At 47.7% G+C, this 27759-nt stretch overlaps 1 protein-coding gene across 3 annotated transcripts in view; it reads right to left on the bottom strand.

Moving 5' to 3' along the window:
- The window catches only part of CHST11 (carbohydrate sulfotransferase 11), a 259981-nt gene that overhangs the window by 144467 nt on the left and 87755 nt on the right, over window positions 1–27759 (bottom strand). The window contains exon 1 of one of the 3 annotated variants that reach the window (XM_047741590.1): window positions 831–835. The exons of the other annotated variants lie outside the window; for them this stretch is intronic. The gene's annotated coding sequence lies outside the window, so the exon portion shown is untranslated. Of the gene's footprint in view, window positions 1–830; window positions 836–27759 lie in introns of those variants that run through there. 3 annotated transcript variants of the gene reach the window in all.

Below are 27759 nucleotides of genomic sequence, written 5' to 3'. Positions count from 1 at the left end.
CTTGTGATCTCTCTCTCTCTCTCTCTCCTTCAAATAAATAAATAAAATCTTTTTAAAAAGATAAATATTATTAAAAAATGCCATCAATAAAGAAAAATTAATAATAATAATACAAAAATGGGACCCCCCCCCCAAATCTTACATGGAAGCAGAACCGGTGGTCTCTAGCTCCCCTGGGGCAGCTGTTGGAACAAAACCCTCTTGTCTCAGTAACCCGGGACCTGAAATTCCACACAGGGAGGAGCTCAGAGTGGAAAGAGCCCAGCCCTCTGCTGGGAGCACCCATGAGCCCAGCCTTCCGGGAGCCCTCTTTTTCCTTAAAGTTCAGCATCTCCTTCGGACCACCAGTCTCCCTCTAAAACACGAAGGAAGAAATCCCCTTTGAGTCACTTGCTAACATCAGAACGTATTAGTGGTTTTGCCCAGGTTTCTGGAAGAAATATTCAGATCTAAGGAAAAAGGAGGGAGAGCGAAGAAAACAAAGATGGCGGCAGGGTGAGTGGGTGAGGTGCTGAAGGTCCCAGGGTTCTCAGATGTCACAAGTTGGCTTAGAATTGGCTCAATTCCAAGCCGTCCCCAAAAAGTGGAGAGGGAAACAGGGGTACATAAATCCTCACAAATAACACTTCTGTAGCTACTATATTAAAATTTTCTTCTGGTGCAGCCACTCTGGATAACAGCATGGAGGTTCCTCAAAAAGTTAAGAATAGAGCTACCCTGTGACCCAACAATTGCACTACTGGGTATTTCTCCAAAGGATACAAACATAGTGATTTGAAGGGGCACGTGCACCCCAATGTTTATAGCAGCAATATCCACAACAGCTAAACTATGGAAATAGCTCAGATGTCCAACGGATGAATGGATAAAGAAGATGTGGCGGATAGATAAATAAACAGATATAGATACACACACACACACACACACACACGAATACTACTCAGCCATCAAAAATGAAATCTTGCCCTTTGCAACAACATGAATGGAAATAGAGGGTATTACGTTAAGTGAATTAAGTCAGTCAGAGAAAGACAATTATCATATGATCTCATTCATGTGGACTATAAGAAACAAAACAAAGGATCACAAGGAAAGAGAAGGAAAAAGAAAATAAGATTAACAACAGAGAGGAAGGCAAACCGTGAGAGACTCTTAGCTATAGGGAACTAACTGAGGGTTGCAGGAGGGGAGGTGGGTGGGGGATGGGCGAAGTGGGTGACGGGCATTAAGGAGGGCACTTGTGATGAGCACTGGGTGTTACATGCAACTGATGAATCACTAAATTCTACCCCTGAAACTAATAGTAATACCATATGTTAATTTAAAAAATAATAAAATTTTTTAAAAAATAATAAAATGTTCTATATCTCTGTGAGATTTAGTTTTATCTCAAGGAATCTGAGGCTTTTTGAATCCGTGTGTGTTCAGCACACCGGCAGGCCCAGAGGGGTTCAGTTTTTGCGTTCTCTGTTTGCTCCTGCCAAAAAATTAAGAATCAAAACTCGTGTTTGGAGGCTGAAGGGGTCTTAGCTCCTATCTGACCCCTCCCGCTCATTTTCAGAAGAGAAAACGTGGCCCAGTGAGGGGACAGGATAGCCAAACTTTCCCACGTCCAAGGCCAGCTCAACCCCCCAACTGAGTCCCTGGCAGCCTAGTCCTATGGGCTCTCTTACCCACCCCCCTCCGCAAGCCCTCAGCCCAACTAAGTGTTTAGCACAGAATAAGTACTCAGCTTGTCTGCATCAAGTGAAAGAGATCAAACAACTGGTTAAGAGATGGGAGGGTTTCACCAAAGATGTTTTTTCTGCGAAAGGGTTACCAGGCCAAACCACTTAGCAAAAGAACAAAAAAGAGAAGTTCAAAGTTGGTTAGCTAACAAAACCTCCTCAAAATCACTTAATTGGCTTTCTTAGTCAAAGGAATGAAAACAAACCAAAACATAAGGCAAAATTAATAGGATCCATTCTTGAGGAACTGTGATGTACCCTAAATGAATTCTATAAATGCTCAGTAAACATTAGCTTTATTATTATGTCCCTCCTCTACTCCTCACCACCAACCTGGAGGCAGGTGGCATTACACCCATTTTAAAGACAAGGAAACTGAGGTCCAGAGAGGCTGAAAAATTTACCCGATGACACACTAGTGAGCGGCAGAGCTGGGATTCCAACCCACATTTCTGTGGATGCAAACCCTGAGTGTTCTCTCCCACTCCTCTGAAATGAGACTTGTTACAAGCTTACAGAGGTGGGAACTGGGAGAAGCCAGGCAAAAAGGCAGTCCTGAGTACTGACCCAGTGTCCTCCAACTACCCAGGCTTTGAGTTTCATAAAACATTCAACATTTGTATTTGCAGGCGACTTTTCAGGAGCCCCAGAACACTGAGGGTGGGAGACTCAGGGCACTGAGGTTCAACCTAAACCATCATTAATACTATTATCAAACCTAAGCTTTTCAACTTTCTCTTCTTTCCTTCTCAGTCCCTACAATAACCCAGAGCTAATCAATATCCATTCCAGATCTGTTTTTCCTTCTTGGAGACCTTTACTAGCAACCACTGAAGAACACTGAGGAATTTGGGTTTTATTTGATTCGGAAATAATTGGAACCCTTCTGATAGCTAACCCCCAGGCCTGTGTCCTTTCCCTACCGTAAGCTCCACAAAGCTCCTGTCCCCTGGCCTGTGGTGGTGGTGGCAGAACTAAAGTGAATCAAACTTTCGGCAGACGAAGGTCAAGGGTATAAATCCAAGAATTAGGTGAAAGCACTTGACATAATTCTGGAAGAGAAAAGTCACAGCTTCATCTGAGGGCCAGGAGATTTACTGTCCTAGAAACCTTCCACGGAGAGACTGTGACGCCACGTCTTAAAGAACACGCCACAGACACTACAGTACTAACCTGCCAGAAGAACGAGCCATCAAACGTGTTAGCCCAAACCAAAGGCCTCTGCCATCAACGCACCCCCTCTTTTAGATGATTCTGCCCCATCTGCAAAAACAACCCCCAGAGCCGAGGCTCGTGCCCACTTCCACAAAGCCCAGGGTCCCCGCCCAAGGGCAAACCAGATGTCGACCTGACAGGTTAATACAGAATCAGGCATATGCAGGACAAGATGAGCCTTTGGAGGCCATCTGGCCCATGGCTTTCACACAAGCAAAGGGAATGGGTATTTATGATTGGAGAAAAGTCCCCTCAGAATTGGTTCTGAGTGAGCAGGGCAAAGGACAGCATGCAAGGCTCAAAAATGACCTTCCTGGACAGTCCATCGTGTTTGCAGTCCACCCCGAGAAAGCATGGAAGAGCTGAAGGGGGAGGAGGTGCCGAACACTGGAAGGTTACGAAACCCCAATCCAGTGGAACTGACCATGTCCCCAGCACCATTTTACAGGTGGAGAAACAGACACCAGGTACATAAGTGACTCACTCAAGGTCACAAAGTTAGAGATGGGCTGTCTCCTATCCTTTCACACCCAGTGTAGGTGTGATGAACTGATATTTTCTATTCTCTCTCTCTCTCTCTTTTTTTTTTTAAGTACTTGTCCCGACCCATTAGGCCCTGGGTGCTCACTGTTCCATTACCGTGTTTCTCCTCCTCCTGTTCTTGCTCACGTCATCACTCCCGCCACCGCACTAGCGAACACAGCCTGCCTCCTCTTTCTCGCTCTCCCCTCTGCTTTGCTTTTCATTCTTCTTCAAGGCACCTGTTGCCTTTTGCCTTTTTATTTTAAATGCTTTACTGGCTGCTGCCCATCACTGCCGTAAGATTATAAGCTCCATGAGAGGAGGGACTTGGATTGTCTTCTCTACCGCAATGTCCTCGGTCCCTAAAAGAATGCCTAAATTCGGCACCTGAGGGAATGAATGAATGAACAAGTGAATGAATGAATCTGAGATCTTTTCCCAAAAGATAAGAAACTAGACCATTTCTGAAACACAGTTAACCTCGTCCAATGTCTTCAGAATCTGAGAAGTCTTCTGAGGTCCTTGTAAAAAAGACTCACGTCTGTAGCCCCCCTGAATCAGGCTCCCCCAGAGAGGGGCCTGGGAAGCAAGGAGGTGAATGAGCACCCCGGGGGATTCATGTCTCAGAAGGGTTTGGGGAGGCTGGACCAGCCAGACAGGAGACACGGCCCACACACGGCACGCGGACAGTGCACCTACAGGACGGTCTGGAGCAGAGGAGGGGGAAGCTCGTTCCAGCTGTGGCCAGTGAGGGCAGCGTGTCACAGGAACATCCTTACCAGGGACAGGGCTGGGGGGGTAGAGCCTTGCTGGGAAGGGTGTTGGCTAGGCTGAGGCATCTTCACTGATTTGTACCTAACTCACTCCAAAAATAATTTCAGGCCAGACTGGGAAAACATGCCTTTGATTCTGTAGTCAAGATGGAGCCCTTGAATATGATCTTTGAGTTGGAGAATCACACCAATGGGGTTTTGCCGATTTTTAAAAAATTGTGGTAAAATATGCATTACAGGAAATGTACCGGTTTCTCCACTTTCGGGTGTGCAGTTCTGCAGCAGTAAGCACATTCACGCGGCTATGTGACCATCGCCACCAACCGTCTCTGGAACTTTATCATCCCAAACAGAAACTCTGTACCTCTGAAACACTAACTCCCCATCCCCCTCTCCTTCTAGCCCCTGGCAATCCCTAGTCTACCTTCTGTCCCTGAATTTAACTATTCTATGTTCTTTCTATTAATGGAATTGTACGGTAGTTGATGTCTGGCTGGTTTCACTTAGAAGGTCTTCCAAGTGCATCCATATTACAGTATAAGTTGGAATCTCCTTTTTAAGGCTGGATAATATTTCATTGTGTGCATATATCATATTTTATGTATCCAGGCATCCATCGATAGACATGTGGGTTGTTTCCACCTTTGGGCTACAGGGAATAACACTGCTATGAACATGTGTTGAAGCCGTCTTGCTCGCATGTGGAGTATGAACTTGAGGGGACCCGGAGGCTTCCTGGGGTGAGCGTGCTGGCTGGTGGTCTGCAAGCAGGTGCTGTGAGGAACAGCAGGTGGGCACAGGAGCCTGGCTGATGAGTGCAAGGTCAGAATGGGGGCCTTGGAGCAAGCCCTCGCCACAAGAGTCAGCCGGCAGCTTACACTTGAACCTAGTCTTGGAGCAGTGAGCCAAGCAAGAGGCAAGGGGCAATCAGAGTGGTATGAAACCACCTGCTGGGGTTTGGTCTTCTGCAGAGAAGCATCTGCATTAGGCATCTGGGTCTTGGGTTACACGAGCCCCTCCCCTCCACCTACCACCACATACACACAGACTGGGTCACTCAGCTTTCCCTCAAGGAGAAATTCCAGGCCACTGAGGCAGTAACCCAAAAAAAATGCTGGAGATGACCCCAAAATTGAGATAGCAAAACTGTTGCTTAAAAACCCAGCATGATTTCAAATTAAATATAGAAAATGTCCAAAACAGGCATATAGACACAGAAAGTTGATTTTCTTCTACTTGTTGCTTAAGGGGAGGATGGTGAAGGGTGGTTAAACAGACATAAAGGTTCATTTTAGGGTGATGGAAATGCTCTAAACTTAGATTGTGGGATGGTTGTATAACTCTGAAAACATACTAAAATTCACTAAATTCTGCACTCAAAATAGGTGAATTTTATACCTAAATTATCTTTTAATAGGCTTTAAAAAAATAAGTACAGAAATGTTTAAGAAGAAAACCTTTAAGATTAATATATTCAAGATTTTGACCTACATGAGTAGAAGATCTACCTCACAATCCTAACACGGGAGATTTAATTGAAGGACTTGACTTGAGATTTTAAGTTGAAATCTTGTTCACATATACTATTGGAGCATTTTAAAAACTTACTAGTCACCATACCTCTAAGCTTGAGGTATGAGATTTGTATTATATCCTAGTGCTCATTTGTTAATCAGGCAATTGAAGTACTCAGAAAGGACATTAAATGTATTAAATTTTAAGAGTACCTGAGTGACCTAGTGGGTTAAAGCCTCTGCCTTTGGCTTAGGTCATGATCTCAGGGTCCTGGGATCAAGCACCACATCCCGCTCTCCTGCTTCCCCCTCTCTCTGCCTGCTTCTCTGCCTACTTGTGATCTCTGTCTGTCAAATAAATAAATAAAGTCTTTAAATCTATTAAATTTTAAATGCAATTGAAAAGGTTAAAAGCAGGTTAAGTTTGTGAAAGGATCAAATGTTAATCAAAGGCCACTCTGAATGTAGCCATGAACACTTAACTTAACTAGACTTCTGCAAAGAGTTAGATTCCTATAGGCTACCATCCTAGACTTGTAACTTTAGTTTTGTAGTTTGGTTTTTCTAGAAGCTTCTTTTGTACACAGGCGTCACCTTGAATGACATGAAAACACCCACGGTAGCAGAATTAACAAGAACTGGCACCTTCGGGCTGGTCAAAGGTGGGGAATCAGAGTGTTTGGGGTAAGGGAGAACCAGCCCCCAGCCCAAATTCTGTTCCCGAAAATGCGACAGTGGTAGACAAATTTTATTGTTGAGAAACTTAAGACCCTGTGGAAAAACAGAGTTCAAGGAATTGAAATTGGCAGTGAACCTAGGAAAGCCCTTATAAATGACATTTTATGTTCCTTTAAATAAAACAAGAGAGACAGCCCTGGCAGTACAGATCATATTAATTACATTCTACACCTTGAATAAGTAATTATGGGTCTCGTACAGTTAATTCTCATTTACCCTTCCTTGAGCGCTGGAGAATTTCTATGCTGTCCCCTGCAGTTGCCCTGGAATGCTTATAAATTTATTTTGCAGTGATGCAGATAATATGCCAAAACACTTTCTTCCCTGGGGCTGGTGCTCCAAGTCTGATTTTATGACTTGGAGACACTGATGTCTGCCTCTGGGGTCTCCCCACAGCTTCGGAGACAGGGAATAACGCGGCTGCTTGAGAAAGGACACGTTCCATATAACCTTTATGCAAGTTGCTCAAACACAGCGGGCCATTAACCCCACACCTTGTCTCTCCCTTCAAGTACAGAAAGCTGCTGGGCTCTGTGCAGAACAATTTCACTCTAATGCAGTTGGCCTGTCCTGGGCACCCCATCTCTCAGGTAAGCCTCTGCTCCCCTTGGCCACATAGGGATTGTCGCCCATCCTCTGTCTCTCTCAAGGCTAGCTGGGCAAAACTTGAGCATGCCCGGGCTTTCTCATTCTTTCCCTTTTCTCCACCCTGTTCTAGAAGGCAGAATGGGGTCCTGGCTAAGAACATGGTGTAGTGGATTGAAGTGCCCCCCTCCCCAAATTCATGCCCACTTAGAAACCCTCAGAATGGGACCTTATTTGGAAATATGGCCTTTGCAAGCATAGTTAGTTAAATTAAGATGAGGTCATACTGGACTGGGGTGGACCCTAAACCCAATGACCGCTGTTCTTATAAGACAGGAGGGGACACATACACACACACACACACACACACACACACACACACACACAGGGAGAAGGCCCAGGGAGACAGAGAGCAGAGGGGCGCAGCCACCAGCCAGGGAATACCAAGGACTACTGGGAGCCACCAGAAGCTAGGAAGATGCAAAGAAGTTTCTATCCCAGAGCATTCAGCCCTGCCAACACCTTGATTTCAGGCTTCCAGGCCCCAGAACTGGTAGGGAACAGATTTCTGTTGTTTTAAGCCACAAAGTTTGTGGCATGTCGTTTTGGTGTCCCTAGGAAACTAATACACACAGGCCCATGTCCTATCCGACTTTGACGATATACTCACTCTCTTGGCCTCAGTTACCTCTCTGTAAAATGGGGATAACAATACACCTACCTGTCAGGAATGGCTGCGAGGACTCCGTAAAGGAATCTGCAACAGGCATTTGTAAGGGCTCAGGAACCTATAATCAGCTACCGTTCCTGGTGTCCAATACCTTCTCCTTCTAACTATTCCCCAAGAAAAGCACCTCAAAATCCTCTTCTATTCCACCCGAAATCTCAGCGCCATGGACATGATATATACACATTCATCTACGGACACTAGATCGGTTCACAGATCAGAGGGAGTCGGTGACATACGGTAAAGGTCTAACCATCTTGGCTTTGCTCAAGACAAGTGTGCGGCAGCTGCAGGATGCCGAAGGGGGCTGTTGAACAGACACTGTGTGTACCTTTCCTCCAGAAGCAAGAGACCACTAGAAAGAGAATATCCCCCACAACGAAACACATGTTCATAGTAGTGAAGGGCCAGAGCTTTCCAAGGCAGCCAGCCACCCATCTACCCAAACCCACAGTTTCATTCCCATATGTCTAGATAAGTTAAGGATGGGAATTATCGTTTTAACTGTTCACCTGTATTATCTTCTTCTGACATTTTTCTGGCATAAGAGGCTAATATCCCCACATGTACTAACCCACTGGAGCCATGAAGATGTTTACAGCCTTCAACTCTGGCCATTTCCCTCTTGGAAAATGTCACCAAGGGAAAAATCCAACAGAAGCTAAAGAATTTACGCACAAAGATGTTTACTGTATTTCCCCCTTCCAATGGCCAAAAATTGCAACCACTGTAAAATGTCCAGGATTAGAGAAATCATTTCATAAATCATAGTTCACTTAGGTACATCATTAATAAATGACAGTATATTAACTACTCAAAAATGATACTAGAAGTAATAATGTGAAGACATGGCTTAAGTTAAAGCAGCAGATTTCAAAGTATGACGGGGATGAGGATCTCAGCTATGTTAATATATACACCCATAAATGACAACGCGTAAACACAAAAATGCGTTCTTCTGCGCCGTTTATCATTTCTCCCCACTTAAAAATGATGACGTTTATCATTTCTCCCCACTTAAAATGGCGAGCTCCAGAGGAACGAAGTATTACAGACGCCCCTGAACGGCAGGGAAGTGCTAAACAAAGTATTGGATTGCTCCCAAAGAGGAAGAAAAACTTATCCATAGCCGCTGATGGGGATCTCTTCCCCCAATGGATCTTTGACAAACGAGGGCACGATGCGTGTGCTTCGTGTCTGCATGTCTCAGGACTACAAGTTGCTCGAGTGTCACTTGAGGTGTTGTTATCCAGAAGTGGGAGGGGGTGGACAGATAACAGCAGGCCCTGGAGAAGATTCCAAAGTGGGTGGAAGGTGGCGGGGGATGGGGGTAGAGAAGGCATATCCGTGTTCTGGGGGCAGCTAGGCTGTCCTTCAAAGGTTATTCTTCTTGAAATGAAGCCAGAAGGGAAAGACCACGGCAGCTGTAGCCTATTAAACATGCCCACACTCCAACGTCCCTCCCCCTCTCCCTCCATCCCTTCTACCGAGTGCAAGATGCAAGGCTGAACCTCACTGGAAGACACGCAGTGCGAGGGGAATGAACCCGGGGCAGGGGGAGGGTAAGAACAAGAGGACCAAAGCTACTGTAGTCATTTTCCCTAGGGAAATATTTAGCATTTTGAGGCTTCTTTTTTCCCTGAATACATAGGTAAATAGATAGATGATAGATTAGATAGATGGATAGATCGATAGATAGATAAAAAGCTTTGTGACAACATGGAGAGACAGAGTTCCATCTTTCCCCAGAAAGTAGGAACATTGTGCCCAGTATCCTTGCTGCCACGATGAGCATGAAGGCATGGCCTCTTGGGATCCAGCACACACATCCAACATGAGTTTAGATATTAAAATTCTTCTCAATGGACTCTGAAAAACGATCTGAGAATTTTGTTAAGGGGTGGGGGGTGGGAGGTTGGGGGCACCAGGTGGTGGGTATTGTAGAGGGCACGGATTGCATGGAGCACTGGGTGTGGTGCAAAAATAATGAATACTGTTATGCTGAAAAAATAAAAAATTTAAAAAAAAAAAAAAATAAAATAAAATAAAATTCTTCTCAAAGTCAGCCAGGCAGGATCTATGGGTGCAAGCAAATTAAAAAGCTGTAAACTTATAAGAGGGTGTTTGCGAATGTCTGTGGCTACATGAGTGTTCGATGAGAAGTGACCCAGGTGGGTTGGGGAGGGCTCTGGTTCAGAGCTTGCTGCCACCAACTGTGTGGGTGACCCAGAGAAGAGGGGAGAAAAATAAGCAGAACATATTTTGAGTTCCAGCGATATGCCATGCTGAATGCTAAGCACTTTAAGAAACATGATTTAACCTCTCCTTCCTCGGGACCATCCTGAAACGTTAAGTGTCATCATTAAACAAAATAAGTAAGTGTTCTCCCTTTCCGCTTTACAGGCAAAGCAACAAATTCAGGCATAACTGGTGCCTGATGGAGTCTGTAGATGGATAGAGCAGGTAAATGTTTATCATCTCTGAGTGTTATCAACAGAGCTCTACCTGATATAGGAGAGGAGGGGAACAGAGCAGATACGAAACACACAGAAAATAGCATTTTACAAGGATGGGCCCATCCCTTCACAAGGATGAGTAATAATGGGAAAACATGGGCATAGGGTTGAAGTCACTTAGTCATAGGACTGGAGCAGAGTCACCACACCTGTCTGACTCAGCTGGGTCATAATGTTGACAGCAAAGGGTTCAAACACACACACACACACACACACACGCACAACACGGACTTTGTGGAACACAGTGGCTATGGCTAAGCCCCAAAAGGACTGGAACTCCTGCAAAGGCCTTCACCCCTCCGTGTCCCAGTCTTCTCACCAATGCGATGAGAACAAGAAGAGAACGTGCCTTGTGGGTTAATAAGGGGACAGAGGGAGCGAAAGCACCAGTACACCACCAGCCCCGACTCCAAGTGCACATGTTCTCATGGTTTATACGTTCTTTGAGATCACGATGCGTCCTTCTTCCACTTGGTAAAGCAGGGGATGGTGAGGGTGATGGCGGGGAGAACCACTGACTCACTTCACAGATCCATGCCTCCCCCATCCTCAACCCTCAACTTCCAGCTCAACCCCTTGCAAGGAGCGTGTTCCCTCTCCTTTTCTTTCCTTCTTCCTCCTTCTCTTTTCCTCCCTCCCTCTCCTGTCTCAATCTCCTGCAAGTTTGATGCTTTGTTTTCCAAGCCAAGAATGTCCCCAAGTCCAAATGGGCAAAGTGCTACCACATGCAATGTCCCGGGGCCCCTCGGAGGGTGACCTCAGAGCAAAGGCTCACGCAGAGGCAGGCAGGCAGCTCCAGGATAACAAGCCCCCCAAGACAGTCCCAGGCACCAGCCAGGCATCACAGCGCCGAGGACACTCGCCTCAGTGCCCTGAATAGCAGTGGATGTCAGGAAGACACCTTATGGGTGGCAGGGTAGACTGGGGTAAGGATCTTCAACAATATCAAGAAAAACCCTCTTGTCCTGAGAACCAACCTCCTCCACATAATTGCCCCGGCTCCTGCTGAGGCCAGAAATCCAAGGTTCTTTGGATCGATGGCCTCTAGTAACTTGCCAGTGTTTTGCCACTTAAGTAATAACCAGCTTCCTCAAAGTTTGAAAAGCCACAACATCTAAGACAAAGAGGATAGAATTTTCCCCATTATCAAGCTTTTCTCCCTCAAAACTTTGTTAAGCCGTGAACCCAGTTATGCTTAAATCATATATAGATTGATACACATAGATATCAATAATATTAATATCTGAAAATACTAATTTATTACCATGACCTCCAGATGATCTGCCAATGGACTAAGTCTGAGGTCATTCCTTCTAATAGAAGGTAAAGGAGGTGAGCATCCCAGAGATCAGGACCCAGTGTCCAGAAGGGTGAGGATGGCAGGAAGCCTGGATTAGGAAGAGGTTCTACACGGAAAAGGCTGATGGAGAAATCCTTCCTAGATGTCCAAAATCAAGGGTGAGGATTTGGCAGAGAGAAGAGTCAGAATAGAACGAGGACCGCCAGAAACAGAAGGGGAGACACCTTTGCCTTTCACTTCCTTCTGACCTCAGTCAATGTCAACACTCAAGGCTTCCCTTGGTTTTTCAAGATGAGTGTTGGAACCTAAAATTCTGAGTTGTTCACTCAAGCAGGCCCCACCTAAGAAATACAAAAATCTCTCTTCTTCCAAGTGAAGTAGGGAGATTCCGAGGGCTGAGGACCCATGTCTTGACAAAAATCGTCCTGGTTCCCAGGCCAGCTCTATTATAGAAGCAGAATGGAATACGAGTAGGGAAGAAAAGAACTGGGTTCTCGACGCTACCAGGAAGCTCTTCGTGGGGCCCAATTCTGGCCCTGGAGTAGAGGTAGGAGGCTCGTTACATATTTATCTACCATTCTCTGATTGCATCTGATGCCAGCCTTCTCTTACTTTATCCAAAATCTGTATGTCTGTGGGGCACTGAGGGCTTAAAACTCCAACTGAAGGGCAGGTGGGTAGGGGATGGGTGAAATACATGGGCGTTGGGGGGGGGGCACCTGGGTGGCTCAGTGGGTTAAGCCTCTGCCTTCGGCTCAGGCCATGATCCCAGGGTCCTGGGATCGAGCCCCACATTGGGCTCTCTGCTCAGCAGAAGCCTGCTTCCCCCACTCTCTCTGTCTGCCTCTCTGCCTGCTTGTGATCTCTCTCCCTCTATCAAACGAATAAAATCTTAAAAAAAAAAAAAGAAATACACAGAGGGGGTTAAGAGTACACTTATCTTTTTTTTTTTTTTAAAGATTTTATTTATTTATTTGACAGAGAGAGATCACAAGTAGACGGAGAGGCAGGCAGAGAGAGAGAGAGAGAGAAGCAGGCTCCCCGCTGAGCGAGAGCCCGATGCGGGACTCGATCCCAGGACCCTGAGATCATGACCCGAGCCGAAGGCAGCGGCCCAACCCACTGAGCCACCCAGGCGCCCCAAGAGTACACTTATCTTGATGAGCTCTGAGTAATCTAGATTGTACACTTGAAACGAATATAATGCTGTATGTTAACTACACTGAAATTTAAAAGAAATTTTTTAAATAGTAAAATAAAATAACACTGAAAATATGAAATCAAGTCTCATGGTATTTGGAAACAGGCAGGGTAATATCCCACCAAACTGACCTAATTAACCATTTTTTTTTTAACATCCTGAACTTTACTATACCAGCCTGCACATACAGTCAAAGCTGTTGGCTTTCCTGTGGCTGAACGATACTAGAAACGTTTTAGTCAAATCCAAAAACCAATCTTTAGTTTCAATTTTCTTTTACGCTCTGGCTTAAGCCTGGAATCTTCCTGCTTGTTAACAGAAACCGCAAGAGACATTTTATCTGCCAAACTTATAATGCATGGGGGAGAAGTCACGAATGACTTCTGGCTTCGATTCCCCTCATGGAGTAACTGAGGCCTCGAAAGCAAAAAGCAAATGGTTCTATTCAAAGCCCAGGCCTTATTCTTCCAATGTCCATCAGAAATAAAAGGGACTCGTGACTCAGGGCTGATCTTATGTGACCACCGTCCATGGACTTCAACTGCAAATAATGGTTCTGTGTACCTCGCGTACCCCCGTGACTATCAACGTCGGTGAGAACGTGATGAGCCAAACCATTCAGAGTCAGCAGGTGATCCAAAGCCTCACTTCTGGTCAGCTGGGTCCTGCAGCGGGATCCTTAAACATTGAGCTGCTATCTCCAGGGATGTGTGGCCTGCAGAGTCATTCAGGCGCGGCTGGCCGGGGACAGTCAGGAGCAGAGTCGGGGCTGGTGGTCCGAAGGGCAGAGCCCAGGGCACGCATCTGCATACCAGCCACCAGAAGCCACCCACACTGGGACACATCTACACTCCTTAAAACCTCATTTGCGATAAAGCAGTAAAAGCACCATTCCTGACGCAGGAGTGATAATAACGTTTGGCTGTCTGCCCATGCCAGCAGGCCCTTCAGAGGGCCCAGGCACCCAGGGTCTCCCCTTGGAACAGAGGGGTTCCAAAGCAGGGGGTTCCAAAACACAATCAGGAAGATCAAGATCTTAGGAAAGAAACTCAAATAGAAAGGTCTGCTCAGAAGCAAAGCTTGATTCTACCCCAACCCAGGAAGAGAAACAGAGAGAAGGCACAAAATATATATATGAATTTGGAAAGACCCCTTGATTCAGGAAAAACTTATCTTTAGGTTTATTACACTTCAAGCCATTTAGGTGGCAGAAGCCAGAGTTCAAGGACAAGGAACATCTGCTGCAGTTGGATGTTGGTGAGTTAGAAACCAGGAAGCCAGGGCTGGGCTGAGTTCCTAACCAGGCATATGACCTTGGTGACACCCCCCAACCCCGCTGCTTTCTGGGTCTCAATATCCCCATCTTTAATTAGGGATCTTATATAAGATCCCTTCCAGCTGCAAAATTTAATACTTCTGTGACTCTCAGCCCACTGGCTGCTCCAGTGCCCTCCCCTCCACCACTGTGAGGCTCACCGAAATTCCATTGGCAATGTGCTCCACCACTGAACAGGCCAGCTTTTGTGGCCTCCTCAGAGCATGGTAACCACAGAAATAAACACAAATGTACCAAAAAATGTAAATGGACCGTAAGCACTCTTAACACGTATGAAGTCAGCAGTGTGAAATGTATAACAAGATTGTCTACAGATCTTTTGTTGACACATGGTTTAAAAATAAAAAAATCTCTTAAAATAAAAAGGCCCATTTGTTTGGTTCTTGACCAGATTGGCCTTGAGCTGGCCGCATCTAAAAACTTTAGTCCTAGTCGTGGCTGTGGCCGTGGGTTGCCTCTTACCAACACACACATAGGAGGGATTCTTCCCAGAGGTATCCTCTATTCTGCTGGGGTAGTTGGGAGTGGCAGGGGAAGTTGCCCTTGGCATTGACCAGACAATGAACTCATCATTCTGCCGGGCTAAGGAATAGAAATTGAGTTTTAAACATACCTCGCCAGTGTCTCCTTGACCAGCATCTCAGAATGAAGTTAGTTTGTGCACAAGAAAGTCAGGAGTGAGGATGCCTACCCAATGTGTAACAATTTACCTATCGCCCCAACAATCCCTGCCAGCCCATACTGAACACCTAACGTGCGCCAAGCCTGGTCTCCTTACAAGTCCTCTAGATTGGGCTGCATGCCCAGAGTGTAGAAATACTCAGTGTCACTGAACTGTGCACCTAAAAATGGTTAAAAAGGTGAATTTTATGTTATGTGCATTTTACCACAATGTTTTTTAAAAGATACCAAAAAAAAAACAAAAACAAAAACCCAAAAAACCAGTTTAGGCTGCAGACCCAGACACACCTAATCACACTGATACAAAATAGAAACGCTCAGCCAGCGAGCTATTTCTAGCATGTCCCCAAAATGTCTAGGCCTGATGGTAATAGCCTCTGCCCCGGCCAAAGTAACCATGGTCCTTTGTTCAAGCATCATGCCTGGAACCTTACAGTGAGTCCACACCCATTTCCACTGCTCCCGGGGTCTCCGGACCGCGGCCTGGATGGGGGGGGGGGGGGTTCTCTAATCTGACCACTCCTCAGGACCACCTGGGGTGAGGTCAATGCCGATTCCAGGATACCCCCCCTAACGTTGCCCCCCAATCAAGAACCTGATCCAATAAGCCTATCTCTAGACCCAAATCTCTGTCCTTTTTAAAGCATCCCAGGTGACTTGGGGGAATATGGGGTGCCTGAAAGATCCAGAGCAATGAGAAGGGGGTAGCAAACCCGACGCAGCCCTTGCAAGGGGCTCTGGAAACCCCCGAGGTCGTGTGCTCCTGCTGTCCGGGTTAGGCGGCCTGGTGCTCTTTCTCGGTTTCAAGGAGGCCCTTGACTTTGAGTCCTTGAACAAGTCGGGGCAAGACACACAGTGCACTGTTCTCCTGCCTTTCCCACTGCCGGTGGACGGACCATCAGACAGAACCAGAACGCCCAGATTCCAGGGCCAGCTCTCTCCGCACATACCCTCCTCCTCATCGAGCCTCAGGCTTCAGCCTCTGTAAAATGGGCCTGATGATGCCTGCCCCAGCTGCCTCCTCGGGCTCCTGTGGCCGGAATCTCCGGCCACTCTTCTCCCAACCGTGTGACCTCCGGCTCTTCACATTTCCTCTCTCTAGACCTCAGCTTCCACATCTTTAAAATGGGAACAAACAGAGCACCCAGTTCGCAGAGTTCTTACCCACGCGAGACAGGCGATGCCAACAAAGTGTTCAACCATGAAGATACGTGCACAGAGTTGTCAGGAAGTGTTAGCTATGACTGTATTGATGAAGGTGTTCCCCATGGATGGGCTTAGGAGGGAACAAATCTAAGAGATGACAGCTTTCACACTTGTGTTATTGAAGTACACACGCACACACATACACACACACTCCCTACACGTTCATGCCATCCACCCTGGGATGACAAATCACGGCCCTTTGGCAGAGAGGTGACAAGAATGAATTTGAGAAGCCAACTTTTTATTTCAAATGTGAGACTCTCCACTCTCTGGGCAAGAGGCCAAGGGATACTTCCATCAATAACTATTGAGCACTGCTGAAGGAAGGACAAGAGGGCCGTCTGACAGAGGAGGGGCGCCAGAACTGCCACTCACAGAGCAGACTCTCTCAGAAGGAAGGGAGTCACATGGTGGCTGGGTGGCTGGGACAGGAAGGTCTGCAGACCGTGCTCCGCCTCACCCCACTGAACGACTCACGGATCTCAGAACACATCCAGGAATTTCTATTCCTTCCCACCGACAAGCCGTTCCCGCTTCCAGAACTTTCTTTGCTTTCTTGGGTGCCTCAGCCACAAGACCCTCTTCACCCACATTTCACTCAGGCTGTAGCTCAAGCGTCCCCGCCTGAGGGAGGCTTTCTTCAGCAACCCCTTATCCCATTATCCTGTATGGTTTTCCTCAGAGCCCCGGGCTCCTTTCCTTGAGTGTTAAGCTCTTAGGTCCCCCTGTCCTCCTCACTGTGACAACAGTGCCTGGCCCATAGCAGATGCTCAGAAAATACTGACTGAATCCACTGAGGGGGAACATGGAACCAAGGGCACCCTGGGCTCATCCCACATTATGCTCATGGTCCTAGAGTCCTTTCCATAGCCTCCCCTTTTAGTCTACCGAGTGGCTGGGTCTGATGCTAGTGCTCGCACTGCTGGGAGTGCAGGGGTTAGAAGCCCCAAGTTCTAGAACCAGACAAACTTTTTGGTATCTGCCTCAAGCTGTCCCTCCCTACCATGTGATCCTTAGTGAGCCATGACCTCCTGCCAAAACCAGCCCCGTTGCATTTCACAGAGACTGGAGACTTGGAGCAACCACTCACTCGGTGGCACACAGCAGGCATTCCATAAATAATGTCGTTCGTCCTCTGAAAATGGACTCAGAGGACTCCGGAGTCCACGACCCAGGAGCTGTGCAACCTTGATCTAGCGACCTTTCCTGGCGGCCATTTTCTCATCCCTCAGATGAATGGAAGAACACGTCTTAAGCTCACGGGGTGCTTGCTGGTCACAGGATGAGATAATGTCATTGGGGGGCTGGAGGATGGGGAGCACAGTGCCCGGGGTCATGTCCGAGCACTGAACACACAACAGCCATCAGTAACATCCACGTTGTCGCCTTTCCTCCTAAACGCGTAACCCCCTTAAGGGCAAGGACCTCTGCATTCCCTTCTCTATCCCTAACACTGAATGCCTGGTGCATTCTTCTGAAAGGAAGGAAAGAAGTGGGCTTCTCTTTGAGGTCCTCCCATGCCCATCACCAGCCAGCTTGATTCCCGCTGGGAGAGAGAGTGTGGCTGGGACACAGAGAAGGCTCGTGGCTTCAGGTTGCTGCACAGCACCACCGCAAAGGCAGGAAGAGAATTTGCTGGGAGTGTGAAGGGTTCACAGATGGTAAAAAATCCCCAGCTGCTCACACACCTACTAGTGGGAGGGAGAAAGCTTGTTGAATGTTAAAAATGAGTCAACTTTCTCTTAGACAACAAGGACAACGAAGTCGGTGATGGGGAGAGGAATAAACAGGGCGTGGGTGAGGGGGAGAGAGAGGCGCCCTCCACAGGACCCCGGGACGCTTGTGAAACTTAACCCTTTGTAATCAGTGCTGGTGTGGGGGGAGGGGGATGGGAAGCAGCCCAGTGGGGGAGGGGAGGGAGCCACAGATTTAATTTAGATCCTCCCAAATGGGCTGGAGCACAGCCTCTCGAACAGATGCTCATTTCTACTCCCCTGACACCATGCCGTGGGGCGGGGGGGGGGGGGGGTGTGTGACGGGGGGGTAGTGGTGACAAGGGGGTGCAAACGCAGGGTGTGTCGGTTTTGTAGGCTGTCAGATATGTCCAGGCCGTTAACTGTTGCTGAGTTTAGCAATTTGGCAGAAGGTGGAGTGGGGCTGCTCAGATGGCCAAGAGCCGACTGAAAAGAGAGTTTCTTTCGCAACCTCGTCCTTTCCACCAACTGTAAAAGGAGATTATGAAACAGAACCAAGAGTGCAGCACTGAGCCCTGGACCTCAGCAGAGAGAGCCGGGGACCACGAGCTCCCAGCACGGAGCATCCTTGCCCCACCATCCCCTTTGGGGCTTGTGGCCCCAGGAGCTGGTGCAGGTGGATAGGTCATCTCCCCATTTCATGATTTGCTGCTCCCGGGCACGAGAGTTCGATTTCCAATCGATCCGACACGCGTGCTGTGCTCCCGACAGCCCAGGCTGTGCTCGGCTACGGAGCTCCACGTCAGGAACAGGACAAAATCCAATCAGGCAGCCTCTGAGCTCTTTGCTGAATTTTAAAGCTAACTGCTCAAAAGGGAAAAAGGAGGGGCGCCTGGGTGGCTCAGTGGGTTAAGCCTCTGCCTTCGGCTCAGGTCATGATCTCAGGGTCCTGGGATCGAGCCCCACATCGGGCTCTCTGCTCGGCGGGGAGCCTGCTTCCCCCTCTCTCTCTGCCTGCCTCTCTGTCTCCTTGTGATCTCTGCCTGTCAAATAAATAAAAAAAATCTTAAAAAAAAAAAAAAGGAAAATTGAGAACCTAAGGGAGCCAGTCTGTGAGAGTGCTGTCCACAAACCCTGATGACTGCTCCTTTAAATGAATTCAACAGGTTCTCTTAGCCCTTGTCTCTCATTCAGAATATAAAACATTCTGGAAACTTCAGGAGCTCATGAGTTGAGCTCTGCTCTCTAATTAGGTAACTCCAAGAGGATCTCTATCCCTAGAATTCTTCCCCTAGAAGAACCGAGTAGATAAGTTTGTCGTGTTTAGATTTATAAACCAGTAGTTTTATTTATGTGCGAAGAATATGGAACCAGACTAGCGGGGTTCCAATCCCAGCCCTGTCATTGGGACCATGTCTTCATCCCTGTGGGAATAATAGTAATGCTTACTTCTCGGGGTTGTTGTGGGGATGAAGGAGCTTTCTGAGAGCACTTAAAAGAGCGTGTGGTACCCCTGTAAGTACTTATTAAGGAAATACTTAATAAATGTAGCTACATACATTACACAGCATTGCCTTAAACAGCTACTGACCCGCTTTCATTTTAAAGATCTCCAAGGGTGAGTTTCAACTTTTATTTTAGAAGGCAGTATAGAATATTGGTTAAGAACACAAACTATAAAACCCCACTGCCTGAGATTGACACCCAGCTCTGCCTCATACTCCCTATGTGACCTTGGGCAAGTTACTTAACCTCTCTGAGATTCAGTTAGTTTATCTGTAAAATGGCGCTCCTACTGCCTTCAGCCTTAAGTGAGTTAATCAATGTGAAACCTATAGAACATAACAACAAAGTATGACAGTTTGCTGCTACCGTTGTTTCTCTATGGGAGGTCCCATCACCACAGGAACGTTCGTAAAATGTCAAGATGACATCTGGAGTGCTGGGAAGCAAGTAGGTAGGAAGCCATGGGCTACTTCCGCCCCATCCTTACTCTGTTCAAAGTTGCTGACTTACAACTCATCAGGGAAGGTGTAGCAAGCTGAATTCGATTACAACTGGCCTGCTTGCTGTTCAAGAGTCCTCTGTCCCCATCCCGCAACAGGGCTGAGAGCTAAGGGGACAGAGAGAAGGGCTGATGCACATGTCGTAGGTTCCTCCGGCTGTCCCATGGCGACGGTTAACAGAGCAGCAGCACATTGCAGAGAGAGAGAGAGAGAGAGCCTGGCTCCTCCCCTAGTCAAAGCAGCCAAGCATCCATAAGGCGGGAAGGCAAGGAGACCCCAGGCCTGAACAGTAGCCTGAGCATCCAGCCCACCCCTCTGAATCCTGATGTGGGAAGACAACAGACAGAAGGGTCCTTCTGCATGGTGACCTGCCCGGGGAAGCTTATACACCATCCACCGGTCCCTGGTGAAGCCCCATGCAGACGGGAACCTGGTTCAATACCTCCAGGAGCACGGCAAAAGATTCCCAGGAGAGCTCATGACCGAGGAATACAAGAAAATGGAAAAGGAGGCAGGGAAGGAGGAGTGGTGACCATCCCTACACACCCAGGGAACATCCTTCTATCCCAAGAGAAGCCAATCACTGAAAACAAACCTTTCTCTGCCTTCTAAGAAAGGACTGGATTTTCTGCTAGATCTGCTTGAATCTCTAAGGGATTCTGTAATCGCACTCTCCTGCCTGCCTAAAAATGTCCTGACTTGTCAATCACCCTCAATCTTGGGTATATTTTGCCTGTTCCGCGCGACGTGGCCCATCTGACCCATGTGACTCAGTTTCCCAAAGACTCCTGAAGCTTGAATGTGTCTGGCTCAAGTGGCTACGCTCTGTTATCAGTGTGATAGTACACTTTAGAGACAGCTGCAAATTTTGTCTTTGGAGAATTGGTCCTGATGGAGAGACTCAGATTTAAAGATACGGGGAGAAAAGTTCATATATATATAGGAACCCGTGTGTATATGTGTGTGAGGGCAAAAATGTATGTGTTTACATGTGTACATGTGTTTATTAGCCCACCCAACAGAAGGAGCTGCTTTGAGCTAGATACTTAAGACTCTGGGTGATACTTAAGACTCTGGGTCTCAAAAAAAAAAAAGAAAGAAAGAAAGAAAGAAAGAAAGAAAGAAAGAAAGGAAGAAAGAAAGAAAGAAAGAAAGAAAGAAATAACAAGATTCTGGGTCTCGGTTCTGTAACTGCAAAGGTATAGGGTTTCTCAGGCTCGGGCACTGTGGAGCACGGATACCAAGGCTCCATTCTCGTTCAGGACAGAGAAAGGTGCTGGGGCCCACTGGTGATGTCTGAGGGGGTCACGCTCAGGAGAGATGGGAGGTATGTTTGCTGTTAACCTGGGTCAGCGCAAAGGACCCCCCTGACAGTTCTCAGACCCTGAGTAAGCATCTGAGTTCCAGACGGGGTGGGGGTATTTTAAAATCTCTAAAGGCCTATTAGTTCAGACATTCTGAGCACTGAATTAAATAAAGGCCACACTCATGGGTTCAAAGCTGTCCCTCTGCAGCCCTGGTGGCACAGTGGTGAGCCTAGCTGCCTCCCAAAGTGGTCTTTTTGTGGCAATTAGAGAAAAAAGTGCTGTTTGTGTGGAGAACCCCGCTGAACCCAGTCCTACGTGCTCCCTGCACACCTGGGCCACAGGCCCCAGGTCACGGGGGCTCTCCCCAGCGGGACAGGGGGGTTGGGGGAAATTTGGCAGACCTGTTGAGTCCCTGTAACTTCTGTCAGAGTCTAATTTCCATTATATGTGGCTTTCACTTTATAGACTGACTCTATAAGAGAAAGGGGAACTTTATACAAGTGAAATAATGACTCCTGTGGAGTTTAAGATAGTGCTTGGGAGAGGGAATCAAGAAAGGGGTGGTTTATGAGGACCGCCAAACCTCAAGAGGTATCTGTGAGAACATTCTAGATTCTCATTACAGCAGTGACATTCAGGCTCAGAGTCGTGACATTAATGTCACAGGAATGTCAAAGAACCAGTGAATGGCTTCCAAGCCCTGTCCTTTCTTTCTTTTTCAGATGTATTTATTTATTCAAGAGAAATAAAGAGAGAAGGGAGGAAGGGCAAGGAGAGAGGGAGAGAGAGAACCTCAAAGTGTGATTCTGAGTGTGGAGCCTGAGATGGGGCTCAATCCCATGACCTGGAGATCCTGAACTGAAACCAAGAGTCAGACGCTAAACCCACTGAGTCACCCAGATGTCCTTGGGGACGTCCTGTTCTTCCCATGCTGCAGCAAGGCCGACTGGACAGACTGTGGTAGGCAGGGCAGGGCAGGGTTGGAGGATCTGGACTGTGGACAGGCCCTAGATAGTGAAGTCAAAAGACGAGGAACAAAGGAATAAGAATGTGGTTTCTACTCTGCCCAATCCCACTCCTCCAAGAAACTCGGTCCACACGGGTCAAGCTGTTTCTATCCAGACTTCTGGGCGACCACTCCCATCCCCCCATCCCCCCACCCCAACTTGCACAGCTGGGGGATGGGCGACCACTGCACAGGGAGAGAAAGGTATGCCGTGCTCCCCCACCACTCAGAGATCACCTGGGGGGCCTGTCCAATCTCAAGGGACTGGAGAACAACAAATCAGCAACTGTAGAGTGCCCTACTTAGCCATTCCCCTGGGCCCTCACGCATTCACTCTGCCTCCCCACCCCCATCCCTGCTGCCTGCCCATCCCTCCAAGGCTGGTGGCAGGGAGTCTTGCATTTGAGCCACACAGTAGGCAATTCACTAAAGTCCTGAAAAAACAGGAGCTGTAGAGGACAGTCCGTTGCGTCCCTTCCAGGATGGGAGCTCAGAGCCATCCACAGCCGGTTCTGACAATGGCCACTACTTGCCACCAGGAAGCCTCAAATCCCCAACACCAGGGCCCCCCAGGGCTGAAAGACAAAGATCTCATGGTGGGGGGAAATGATACATTGGCAAAGGGATAACTAATTCCCATCCTGCACAATCCCATCCTTGGGCAGACTTGGGGAGAAAATGGGTAAGATTTGATGGGGTTTAACGGGGAGAGGGAACTAGACTCCAAAAGCCTTGAGCAGTCAGGGGTGACAGGAACAACATCGTAAAAACAGCAGTTAAATCTTCTGCACACCTGCTACCCACTGGGCACCGTGATTCAGGTTTCCGAGGCACTATCTCACTGTATCCCCTCGGCAACACTATGAAGTAAGTTCTCCTACCTCTATTTTATAGACAAGAAACTGAGGCACTGGGAGATTCGGTGACTTGCCCAAGGCAACACACAGCACACTCATTCCTTCAGGGTTTATCTCTGTCACATGTGGCTCCATGTGAGATCTAGACCAGAGCGGCTGAGCGCAGGCATGTTAGGTGTAATGTCCCAGATGGGCCAAACTGCAAAGGGAAACGCTGTGTTGGCTGAACTACGAAGACACACAGAGGGGACTCCTGGGAGAACCAGGCCGAGCCTGTGCGGAGGTGTCCTGCTCATTAGAGCTGGGAGGGGAGGCTGGAGGGAGATCTGTCCTGCTGGACGGCATTCCTGGAAGACAGGACGCGTCCTTCTAGTCTAAGTCAGTCTCACCTTCAGTGCCGCCTCAGTGTCTCCATGTAGTTGGGTCTCAGAAGACTGTTCTGAGAACCTACCCCACCCACACCTCAGTGGCGGCTCCCCGAGTCCCTCCTGCAGCGGGCAACCGGGCGCCCAGGTGAGGGCACTCTACAAGATTCGCTCGCCCGCCCCCTGCACGCCCCAGGGTCTGGCAGAGCCTACTCTGTGTCCTTCTTGACCCCCAATGCAACACAGCACCCAGAGAGCCCCCTTCCATGTGCTAACCCCCACCAAGAACAAACACCCGCATTACTTCCACCAGATCCAGAACCAGAACACTGGTTTCACCAGGACGCACAGAACCCAAGACGCATGCACTTCTTGGTGGCCAATTAATCCTGGAGAAAGTCAAGTTCTGGGTGGCCGGAATGAGCTGGAATTAAACTTGTGGAAGAAGAGAGTATTGCCAGTGAATAATACATGCATAAAGCAATGGAGATAATCCAGGTGCACAGAAAGGGGTTTTAAGCTTGCAACTCAGGAACCATGAATGCCAGAGAAAGACAAAGACCTCTGGGGTTTTTAGGGAGCACAGTCCCATGAGGGAGTGTGAAGAGGGTTATAACAAAAAAGATAGTAACTAACACTTTGAGTTCATGCTACACCTGGTCTAAATGAATGCTATCAACCCATTTAAACTACCCAGCTGCCCTCTACAAGGCAGGTTCTCTATCGTGGCCATTTTACAGATGAGAAAACTGAGGCACCAAAATGTTAAGCAAATACACAGCAGAGAGCTAGAAATGCCTTCTGAGCCCATGCCGTCCTTCAGGAAGGTGCCGGGAAGCAGACAAATGTTCAACCACCAAGAGTTATCATTTCTCTTCTACTGGAGGTGTGAGAATTCATAAAGCAATGTCCCTCCTCATGCTCAAGCAGATGTCCAAAGATAGAGCCCTGGTATGATTTAGCTGTGTGACCCTGGGTAGGCCAGGTAACCTCTCTGTTCTTCCAGCATCTTCCTCTGTAAGATAAAGGTTGGACTAAATAATGCCCAAAGTCCCCTTGAGCTCTAAAATTCTTACAGCGAAGCCAGGACACAGTAAGCTTTCACTGGATAATTAATTTGATATCGTTGGGAAATATGCAAATGTATCTGAATTCTGAACACACTCAACCTGCCCAACTTGCCAAATGATAGGAAAACACAGTTGCTTCAGCCAGAGAGACTTTTAAAGCTCTGCTCTCGGGGCGCCTGGGTGGCTCAGTGGGTTAAGCCTCTGCCTTCGGCTCAGGTCAGGATCTCAGGGTCCTGGGATCAAGCCCCACATCGGGCTCTCTGCTCAGCGGGGAGCCTGCTTCCTCCTCTCTCTCTCTGCCTGTCTCTCTGCCTCCTTGTGATCTCTGTCAAGTAAATAAATAAAATCTTAAATAAATAAAAATAAAGCTCTGCTCTGGTCCAGAGAGGGTCAGAGACAGGCAGACCCAGACAGGCCAAGAGAAAGGTCTGGCCCCCTCATGGATCCTGTGCCCCCTCTTGTCAGAATGACTGAGGAGCTGGGGGAGAAGACAGCCTCATTTTCCCCTTTTTTTTACAGTGCTGCAGGCGACCCCAAGGGATTCAGAGCCTGAATCCCATGCCGATTTGTTACTTCCAAATGACATCCCCACCTGAAGCCGGTTCTCCTGGCCCCGCCCACTGTGCCTCTCCCCACCCCCCCACCACCATGAATGTCCCTCTTAAGCCACCCAAGGGACCACCAGTGGATTCCATTCTGTGTAGATGACAGCACCGAGGACCCCAGGAATATCCCCCAGAGCCCCCCTCTGCATGAACAGACTTCCTGGAAATGAGGCTCCGAGTGGGGAGGGGACAGAAGAAGCATCAGAGACTGAGCTGTTTGAGGTACTGAGAGTACGTGCCCTAGAGTCCCACAGACAGGAGTTCAAATTCTTCCTCTGGCCTCAGCCTCAGTCTCCCCATCTCAAAAATGGGCACTTAAGATGGGACGTGCATCATAAGACTGCTAGGAGGATTAACTGGAAATTGTGTGGGTGATGTACAGTGGCTGGCACCGAGCAAGCATTTAATAACAAGAAAACAGAAAATCTAGGGCATTGTTTCTGTCAGATTCCAGCAGAGTAAAGTCATTTCCAATTCAAGCTGCTAGTGACCTGCGAATCATTTCTATTTCAAGGTTTAGAAATCTTCCATTGTGCTGCGACCAAGCGACGGAGACTTGACTCGTCCCCCTCAAAATCTGATCTCACCTTCTTCCCCAGGATTAGAAGTGGAATAGGGTACTTGGGCATCTGCAAGAAAGACCAGAGTTCTCACCTTCGCTTGCAGGGTAGGTCACATGACCCAGTTCCAGCCAATGGCATGGGGAGAGCCATCTTGGCCCACATAGCGAAGGTCAGCACTCTTCGGGCTACAGAGCAACAAACATGGAGGTAGTCTAGGCCTTGGACACCATGAAGCTACCACAACAGCCCACGGCAGATCTGTCGCAAGAGACGAACTTCCATCTTTTTGCAAGCCCCTGTTATCTGGGGAACCAGTAACGGCAATCAGAAGTATAACCTAATACACTCGTGTTTTCATATCTAAACCTCCCAAGTACCAGGTGAGGTTGGTAAAATCGTCTTACTCAGCTCACAGATGGGGGGAAAGGACCACAGAGAAGCTAAGTGATGTGTTTGAAGTCACAGAGCCCCAAAGTGTCTCAGTTCCAAATCTAGGAGCCTGTTTCCAGATTATGGGATACTTCTATGCCAGGCTCTGTCCCCACACAGCTGACCACAGCAGAATTCAATTCACAAAAAATTCAGAGTGCTTCTTAGTACCCTGGCATTCTGCCAAGTCTGAGACACAGGATGGATAAACTGTGGCCCCTGACTTCAGGGAACTCACAATCTAATCGAAGAATTACAGTGTAGGGTCAACACCTTCCTTTAGAATAGTGGTAACAGGGCACCTGAGTGGCTCAGTGGGTTAAGCCTCTGCCTTCGGCTCAGGTCATTGATCTCAGGGTCCTGGGATCCAATTAATACAACTGCCCTCTTTTTCCAATAGTAGTTCAGTTTTCTATAGGCCCTTGGTGTGCGTCTGGATCATTGCTAACCTGGATTGTAAACCATTAAACACACAACCTTGACCTTTAAGACTCTGCTTGATCTACCTCTTGCCTACCTCTCCCACTCCATTCCAGCCGTATCACTCCTCTAACGTGCCAAGCTCATTCCTACCTCTGGGCCTCTATCCTCGGTAGCCCTTAAGACTTCACATGTCTTCCCCCTTCACATCCCTTAAGTGTCTGCTAAAAAGTCTCTTCTGTAGGGAAGCCTTCCTCAACCATCTCTTCCAAAATAGCCTTCCTGATCTTTGTCCCCTAACCCTGGTTTAATGGAGCTCTTCATTACCCAAAACCAAGTTCTTTCCCAGGTGTGTGTTTATTTACTGACAATCTGTCCCATCAGAATGGAAGTCCCATGAAAGCAGAGACGCCGTTTAGTTCACGGCTGTATCTCCAGCATCTGGAACAGAGCCTGGCACATAGCAAGGGCTCAGTAAGTATCTGAAAAGTAAGTGGATAAATTAATTTGTTCAACATTTACCACGTCCCAAGTACTGTGCGAGGCTCTGAAAACATGGAGATTTAAAAACAAAAAATAGGGGCGCCTGGGTGGCTCAGTGGGTTAAGCCGCTGCCTTCGGCTCAGGTCATGATCTCAGGGTCCTGGGATCGAGCCCCGCATCGGGCTCTCTGCTCAGCAGGGAGCCTGCTTCCTCCTCTCTCTCTACCTGCCTCTCTGCCTGCTTGTGATCTCTCTCTGTCAAATAAATAAATTAAAAATAAATAAATAAATAAATAAATAAATAAAAACCAATAGGGGCGCCTGGGTGGCTCAGTGGGTTAAGTCTCTGCCTTTGGCTAAAGTCAAGATCTCAGGGTTCTGGATCGAGCCCCGAGTTGGGCTCTCTGCTCAGCGGGAAGCCTTCTCCCCTCCCTCTCTGCCTACTTGTGATCTCTCTGTCAAATAAATAAATAAAATCTTTTAAATAAATAAATAAAATTAAATTTAAAAAATAAAAACAAACCAACAAACCAAGACAATGTTCCTAGCTATGAGTTCATAGCTGAGAGAGGGAGATGTCTACAGAGGTGTCCAAGGCCAAGAGTGCTAGAAGAGAGGATACCCACAGTGTTCTGGAACTACAGAAGATGGAGTGCTGCCCCACACCCACCCGACTACTTGACACTGAGGAACCACAAGCCCCTGTCCAGAGGGAGACAAGGGTTCCACACGGACACCAGATGGAGAACCTAACTGCATCCTCTGTTTATGCTGGGTATGTCACTCTTCTTCTCAGAGAGCAGTCAGAACCCACACAGAAGTTTAAAAGCATTAAAAAATATTTTTTCCATTTTTAAATTGAGATATAATTGACATATAACATTATATTAGTTTCAGTTATACAACATAACGAC

The sequence above is a fragment of the Lutra lutra genome, chromosome 8 (genome assembly GCF_902655055.1).
Source record: "Lutra lutra chromosome 8, mLutLut1.2, whole genome shotgun sequence".
In the NCBI taxonomy this organism is placed as follows: Eukaryota; Metazoa; Chordata; class Mammalia; order Carnivora; family Mustelidae; genus Lutra; species Lutra lutra.
The sequence above is the reverse complement of the archived record's forward strand: the minus strand, read 5'-3'. Positions and strand labels throughout refer to the sequence as shown.